The 7,411-nt window shown below is 44.5% G+C and overlaps 1 pseudogene; it reads left to right on the forward strand.

Moving 5' to 3' along the window:
• The first annotated feature begins 944 nt into the window (after positions 1 to 944).
• On the forward strand, positions 945 to 6,943 carry LOC103642345 (polyadenylate-binding protein RBP45-like; annotated as a pseudogene).
• The last annotated feature ends 468 nt before the right edge of the window (positions 6,944 to 7,411 follow it).

A 7,411-nucleotide genomic window follows, 5' to 3' on the forward strand; every position in this document is an offset into this window, starting at 1 on the left:
GGTTAATGCTAAAACCTAGCTCTCTACTAGTAATAATAACCTGACCAACTAAAAGCAACTGCTTGACCTTAACCCCAAATAAAGCTAGTCCACTACAGCCAAACGGGACAATTGTTGAGTATGTTGATGTGTATTCACCCTTGCTTTACACACCAAACCCCCCCTAGGTTGTCCACGTTGCAACCACTGCTCAGGAGAAGATGAAGTCGTGGAGGAGGACTTCCAGGAGTTCCAAGAGTACGATGAGTTCTAGGCATGGGTTAGCAGCAAACCCCCAGTCAGCTGCCTGTGAAGGCCGTGTTTATCTATGTTTCTTTTCCACACTTTGATAATTGTTAATGACTATATGGATGTTTCGAACATCATGATGTAATCGACTATTACTATCTTTTATGTTATTATTTGAGCACTGTGTGATGATGTCCGGTTATGTAACTGCTGTGTACGTGAATTGCTGATCCTAGCACGTACATGGTTCACATTCGGTTTACCTTCTAAAATTGGGTGTGACACTGCCGATCCCAAGACAAAGCCTAGGACCTCTCCTCCCCGACAAGGTCCCTCCCGAGAGCAAGATCTAGGTGCTGCCGACAAACTCCGCTGCCCCTGCGCATGCACGGACCGTCCGGCCTCCAGGCACGGACCGTCTGTCTCATCAGGCAGGAACACAGCCCCTGCACCAGGTCGTGGATCATCCGCGCCTCCGCAGAGATCGCTGCCGCCGGTTATCATGTAGTGATTGGCGCTCGGATCGGCGCCAACAGGCATAAAATGAAAGAACAGAAATCTAGCCACTACCACATAACTGCGTTGGGGTTCTTGACTGATTCGACCAAGGGGGTAACCACCCTCATGTCGGATGAACCCTAGGGAAAGAGAAATACATACCAGGGCGCAGATCCAAGCAGGGGTAAAACCCTAGAACCAGGGTTCCTCACACATGGATGGACGAGGACTACCTCCACGCCTGCTTTACCACCTCGCGCGAGGTCCGTCCTACTCCTGCTTTGATTCCATCAATCTATATATCTTGTTGTTTGTTCGATCATCATGCGTTTGGTGCGCTTGACTTCCACCCAATTCACGCTGGTGCATGGGGCTTCCTTAGATTGGTAGACTGATATACTATTACTGCCACGCCTTCCATTCTCTACTTTAGTTGCCTCCTCATTACTATTGTACCAGTGGTAGGTATCATCTATCGCGCCTGCCCAAACTGGACTATTATTGTTTCCTAGCAAATTGTCCGGACGGTGCTACAGTTTCTATTTATAAGTATGGAGCATAAAACATACAACAATTTTCATCTATAAGTATAGAGTATGAAACACAAAGACATGTATTGTGTTGGTTGGGTAGATGCGAGTGTGGGAATAACCATGGATCATATCCCTATTTGTGCATATTTTAAGCTCTTTTACCATTTAACTGTGGGGGAGCACGGCGACAGTGCAAACCGTAGAAAATGGTGTTTTATATAGTAGATTGATTGACACGCACCCATACTTGGGTACCCTAAAAAACTCATTCTTGAAGACAAGAAAACTCTTGGGTACCCGACATAAGATAGCCCTGACCTGGCAACCCCAACCAGGTAGAACTAATCACCTCGACCTAATTCCTCATCCACGATCTCGCTAGGTCTAATCCGACCATGGCTAAACTAGCTAGCATTCTCCGACCGATTACCTCGACCAGGTCGGACCTGACCTCGATCACCCCAATCGACCTAACTCTTCTCGATCGGTCAACTCCAACCTCAGTCGTGCCAAGATAGATTAGTGACCAGATCCTATCACAAGAAATAGGATCAGAAAACGTCCATAGGACGACCAAATATAAAGGTCCGACCAAAAGGCCGCCCTGAGCTCATTTTACAAATTTAGGACAACAATCACAACAGTAAAATCACAGAGTTCCGATGGCTCTGTTATGTTCGACGACCTCCTAGGCGGTCGTCGGATATAATATTATATCTGACGGCCTAGGGTAGCCGTCGGACATAATAACCTACATCCGACGGCTGTCACATAAGCCGTCAGACATAACATTATGTTCGACGGACCCCTAGCAGGGCGTCGGACATAAGGGGTTTCCCGTCAATGCCCGCCCGGCCGCCCGCGTCGTTTCATTCCATTCTTCTCCCCACGTCGCCGCCACCAGCCACCTCCGCCGCCTCTGCCCGGTGCCTCCCCATGCCGCCCCACCCGCCCCGACGCCACCGAAGCCGCCGGAAACGTTAGAACCAGCTCTGGAGCTGCCCGAGTACTTGGCCGTCTCCGTCACTGTCCTCGACGTAGCCCGCGCCCACCCCAGTCTCTGCCCCTGCCCCCGACCCCGTCGGCGCTTGCTTCACCGGCTCTACGTTCGGTTAAGTAAGTAATTTTGTAACTTTTAGTATAATTTTGTATATGCATATAGTTTGTTTGCTAGTAGTTATGTTTAGTTTGTTATATTCGATAGTCTGAGTTTATTATGTAATTAAATTAGCTTGTTTTACTTTATTTAGTGGTGCCTATATAATTTAAACTTTTAATTTCCAAGGATAATTATTAAGCCCTCAGAAATAAGGTCATTTTATATGATTTAGGGTCCCATGAAATGATTTTCAATATAATATTGTATTAGTGTGATTCATTAGTAATCATAACTAAATAAGTTAATGTCTCGTATCTAGTATGGAGGAGGATCATCGATGGATGGATGAAGGTTGGAAGAACAGAGGTGCTTTATCAAGTTAGTGGGTTGCCAAGACTGACGTGTTTCTCGACCATGCTTTTGCTCAGTTAGAGACTAGAATTGATGTTAGGTGCCCTTGTAGCAAGTGTCGGAACATTTATTTCCTTGACAGGAGGACTATGTCGATAGATCTTTGTAAGAACGGTTATATGCTAGGCTATGAGGTGTGGGTGCACCACGGTGAAGACCCACGTCCTTGTATTGTATTAGAAGTTCAGTCACATGAAGAGGGGGACTACGATAGGATGGAAGAGATGCTTGATGATGTACTCCATGAGCTTCTACCCGTCGATCCGGAGAACCCCGGTCAACCCTCCGATTATGAGGATCCTCCTACGCTTGAGGTTCAGAAGTTTTTCGAGATCCTTAAAGCTGCCAAAGAGCCGTTGCACGAGCACACAAAAGTGACCGTCCTTGTGTTCATGACTGGACTTAAGGCTATTAAGTCTAAGTTTGCATTCTCAAACAACTGCTACAATGAGCTTCTCAACTTGATCAGCGATGTACTTTCGGAGAATCACAAGATGTCAAAGGACATGTATCAGTCCAAGAATTTGCTCTTTGGTCTCGGTGTGGACTACAAAAAAATCGATGTCTGTGACAATAACTGTATGCTTTTCTAGATGGAGACCGCGAGTGAGAAGAAGTGTACAATATGTGGTGAGCGTAGATTCGTAGAGGCTGAAAACGATGATGGTTTGACCGTGACGACCGAGATAGCACGTAAGCAGCTTCGTTGCATGCCTCTTATACCTCGGTTGAAATGTTTGTTCATCTCCAAGGATACAACCAGACACATGAAGTGGCACAAAGAAGGGGTAAGTGAGAATCCAGATGTCACGGCGCACCCAGCTGATACAGATGCATGGAAGGCACTAGATGCCTTTGATTCCAGCTTTGCTGATGAAGTGCAGAATGTCCGCTTCGGTTTGGCAACAGATGGTTTCTTGCCTTTCAATCTAACTACACTTTCTACTCATGCTGGCCCATCTTTGTTGTTCCCTACAACCTTCTGACAGCTCTTTGCATGAAATATGAATTTATTTTCTTTTGTCTTGTAATACCTGGTCCGGATCATCTTGGAACAAAGATCAATGTGATGACGAAACCCCTGATTGAAGAATTGAAAATTTTGTGGGAAGGAGTCGAGGCATACGATTGTTACAGGAAACAGAAGTTCAACTTGAGAGCTGCATATTTGTGGTCTATTCACGATTTTATGGATTATGGTATCTTTGCTGGATGGAGTTGTCATGGGATTTTTGACATGTTCGATATGCGTTGAAGACACTTTATGCTTCTGACTGAAGTTTGGTGGAAAGATATGTTACTTCGACTGCCATAGATGATTTTTGCCAGAGGATCACCCGTTCAGGTTCGGTAGGAACGCTTTTAAAAAGGACACGATGTGATGAGGGGGCCACCCAAGCGTCTTAGTGGTCCAGAGATCCTCGCGATACTTAATGATTTGAAACTAAACGAACATGGAAATCGTTTTGGGTACATGTTAATCCATCTATTTGCTTGATTGAAAAACATTTCATGTAGGTGTCTGTGCCTTGGATGGCCACCCGATCAAAGGGTTATCGGTCCTTGTGCAGGTGGTGGGCTTCCCCTGAGTTTCGTGCCATTTCCGAAAGGAACATAGGAAACCGTGGTACTAAGTCATTCCACAACTACGGCGGCGATGGACATGTACGCTTGGCTAAGTGAATGGTATGTCACAGTATGTTGTAACTTCGAATTACATAGAAATGTGTCATTCTGACTTGTATGTACAGGAAGTCAAATCCAGCCGTACGCCTAGGGATGTGGAGGTGTATATGCAAGGGCATAGGGGTTCTGATCCTCAGAATCCTGATGTTTTATGCACTCAGACAGCCACCGACCGCCTAGTGAGTTTTTGGTACTCTATTATGTGTTTGTGCATCAACTTGGTGATGCACTTATATTTGGTATGTTTGCCTCCAGGCTTCGTATGGGTAAGAGATGGTTCAACACCTTGGGCAGGACTACGATTGGAGGAGCCAGCCAATCGACCCTCAGGTAGCATATGCTAGCACAGGAGGACAAGCCCATGGACGGTGAGAGTATTTGATTTGGATTTCAAAATTATTCTCATATGCTTGCGATTGAACTAAGTACATAGTTTACTCTACTAAGTGCATGGTTCACTCTTGTAGGTTGGGTATTTTTGATTCTACGCAGACGACGTGGACGGCAGTCCACATCCTCGTCTTCACAGTCGTCCCATTCTCGATCATCTACCCAAGAGATAGAGATTGCAGTGTTGTGTCAGCAGGCAGAGTATCATCAATTAGTTTTGAGGAAACAAATGGAGTACCAGAGGCAGCAAGCTGAGTACCAGAAGAAGAAGGACGAGTATTATTCAAACCTCCAGGCTCATAATCAAGCTCTACTCTTGGTAAGTTGAAGTAACATTTTGTTTGTAACAACTAAAAACACATGATGTGTACTTTATTTTCTCAACAATGGCTTGTATCTAATTTGTAGCAACTGGCACAACAAGCGGGCGTCCCGATGCCGACATATGGGATGCCGCCTCCGGACTTTGCACTGTCGATGCCAATGTTGTCGCCTCCACCTCCACCACAATCCCCTGTGGTATGTACACATATGTGTGTGTGACATATTCATAAATGTCTTATGTGTTCAAATGAAAAACTTAATAGTTAATATTTCATGTGTGTGTTATAGGGATTTCAAGCACCTCATGCTTCAGTTGCCGCACCTGGAGATGTGTCTGGTCAAGACGACGCATCAAATTCTTGGGTGAACAACCTTTTCAACACCCAGAGTCCAACCGGAGGAAGTGGCTATAACTCGAACCAACCAGGTGACGGATATGAGTGACAGTTATCCAATGTGTTTGAGTTGGAACTATGTCAGTGTTCATGATAAAGACTATGTGTCGAACTATGTCAGTGTTTAATTTGAAATTATATGTTGATGTAAAAGACTTGTTGCAACTATTTGGAATTATATGTTTGTGAATGTGAGGTGATGTTTGTCAATGTGAATACTTATGTGAATTAATGTTTGTGAATGTAATTGTGAATGTGAATATGTGGTTGTATATGAAATCTTTGTATATATTTGAAATCTGTGTTTTTTGTGTAAATGACAGAAATTTACAAAAAAAGGAATTTTTTGCAACTGCTGAAATTCATTATGTACGACGGCTTAACACAGGTCGTCGGACATAATACTCCTTATATCTGACAGCATACCCTAGCCATCGGACATAAGCGACGGACGGTCGTTAACGGCCGTTACGGAAGATAAACAACGACGGCCGCCTGAGGCCGTCGGACATAGCTTATGTCCGATGGCCGCCGTCGAAAATAAGGCTATTTCTGACCTTTTACCGTCGAGGGACGGGTGCCGTCGGACATAAGTCTTCGGCCGTCGAAAATAGCTTATGTCTGACGGCTTAGTGCTTATCCCCGACGACTTTAGCTGTCGGAAATGCCTAGTTTTACTGTAGTGAATTATCTTCCCCTGTTTTCTTTATATTGTGATACCAATTCCATAAACACTAATGGACTGCAGTAGCAACAGCATGTAGCTTGCTAGTATGGTTTCACCTCCCAATTTTTGTTATCATGACTCTCAATTTCCGCTTGTTCCCTCAACATCTTCTGTTTGTGTGATGCAGCTTCTTTCCCTTGTCATCAAACGGAACAGGCAGACTAGCCAATCAGAGGGCTTTGGCTTCCTCAAATTTGCTAATCATACCGCTGCTGCTCAGATTCTCAAGTCTTACAATGGTCAGAAGATGCCTAACGTTGTTCAAGATTTCAAGCTCAACTAGGCCACCCAACAACCTGCTCCCAAGAAACTTCCTCATCCAGATTTCAAGCTCGACCTGGCCACGCAGCAGGAGAGGCATGCCGCCGACGATTCCTCCTCTGATCATTCCATATTCATTGGGAACTTGGCCTACGATGTTACAGGATACATGCTACACCATCTATTCAAGGCCCACTACCCATCAGTGAAGAGCGCAAAAATCATCTTTGACAAGTCCACTGGCCTCTCAAAATGCTATGGATTTGTTCAGTTTGGAGATGTCGATGAGCAGATACAAGCACTGACAAAAATGAATGGAGCCTACTGTTCTACCAGGCCTATGCGGATTGGACCTGTTCCCAAGAAGAAAAGTATGTACCCCAACGTATGACTAAGTAACGCATCAAGCATAGTACATCTTTATGTAGGCTGTTTCTCTGAGTTCCTTTCCTCCAGCATTAATGTATTCTTCATGCCATCACATTTAACTTGTCTGAAGACTCTGAACTTTTTTAGCCCCTAGTAAGTATTAAAGTAAGGATTATCAGCACTGCTTGCTTATTAGGATGCCAGTTCACTCTACTAAGATTTCTCATTCAAGGAGAGAGGTCTTTGTGTACCACATTGCTGTGTTTCTGTTTCTTTTGGCTCTTCCTTATTTCATAAAAGCAACAAAATACAGTGTGTGTTGTAAAATCTTAAGTTATCTGGTCATAAGGGCATCCATGCAAGTATATGCTTAATACTAAGACAGTACATGCAGATGTTTTCAATACACCTTTTATATTACTCTATTGCTTCTTGGCTTGTGGTACGTGAATACAAAATACAGATCGGTCGGAAATCTAGAATGTAGGCT

Source organism: Zea mays, chromosome 3, assembly GCF_902167145.1.
Source record: "Zea mays cultivar B73 chromosome 3, Zm-B73-REFERENCE-NAM-5.0, whole genome shotgun sequence".
In the NCBI taxonomy this organism is placed as follows: Eukaryota; Viridiplantae; Streptophyta; class Magnoliopsida; order Poales; family Poaceae; genus Zea; species Zea mays.